Below are 1,022 nucleotides of genomic sequence, written 5' to 3'. Positions count from 1 at the left end.
CCGCCCGGGAGGCCCAGGACGGACGTTGGGGAGGAAGGGGAGGGGGCGTTAGGGCCCGGGGCTCAGCCCTCGTGCAGGAGGCAGCTGATCCAAGGGGCCACGGGATGATGATAGCCTTTTGAGCAGCGGTTCTCAACCTTCCTAATGCCGCGACCCTTTAATACAGTTCCTCATGTTGTGGTGACCCCCGATTTCATTGTTACAAGTTGAACATCATTAAAGCATAGTGATTCATCACAAAAACAATATGTAATCATCTACGTGTTTTCCAATGGTCTTAGGCGACCCCTGTGAAAGGGTCGTTCGACCCCCAAAGGGGTCGCGACCCACAGGTTGAGAACCGCTGCTTTTGAGGCTCAGTTTCCTCATCTGAGATGCTGATGGGGCAGAAACAGGCTGTTGGGGACCAGCTAGGACAGTAAGGAACAGTCGTCACGCTCTGTTGGCCGCGATGGTGCTGTTCTGATTGGAGAAGGCACAGCCTAACCTGGCTGGGAGTGGCCTGTGGGCCTGGGCGCTCACCCGGACACGCGGCCCCTCCTCCCCATCCGGGCGCTGCCTGTGATCACGGAAAGATCGACAACCTTGTTGCAGACACCAGAGCCACCAGCCCTTTGCATACCCACAGGCCTTTGCAAATGCCAGGCCTCCATTACCTGTAAACTGCCCATTGGCGTACCAGGAGGCAGCCGATCCATGATTCTCTCTCATCATTGATGATTCCCTCTCTCCCTCTCTCTCTCTCCCCCTTCCTCTCTGAAATCAATAAAAAATATATATATTTTTTTAAGTTTATAAAAATTTTTTTAAAAAAAGAGAGGGAGCGTGGGCCACCGCCCTCCCGTGTGGAATGTCAGTTAAACCCAAGTTATTTTCATTTACAAACTCCTTCCGTCCAAAAATGGCCATGGGCTGCCGGGAGGCATGCGCGTCAACCAGCCTCTCTGACCCGGAGTCTGCAGCTGCGGGCTCCTGCGGTCTGTCCCTGTGCGGGAGGGTGTGGGTGTGGGTGGGGGTGGAGA

The sequence above is a fragment of the Myotis brandtii genome, unplaced genomic scaffold, assembly GCF_000412655.1.
Source record: "Myotis brandtii unplaced genomic scaffold, ASM41265v1 scaffold1026, whole genome shotgun sequence".
Lineage (NCBI taxonomy): Eukaryota > Metazoa > Chordata > Mammalia > Chiroptera > Vespertilionidae > Myotis > Myotis brandtii.
The sequence above is the reverse complement of the archived record's forward strand: the minus strand, read 5'-3'. Positions refer to the sequence as shown.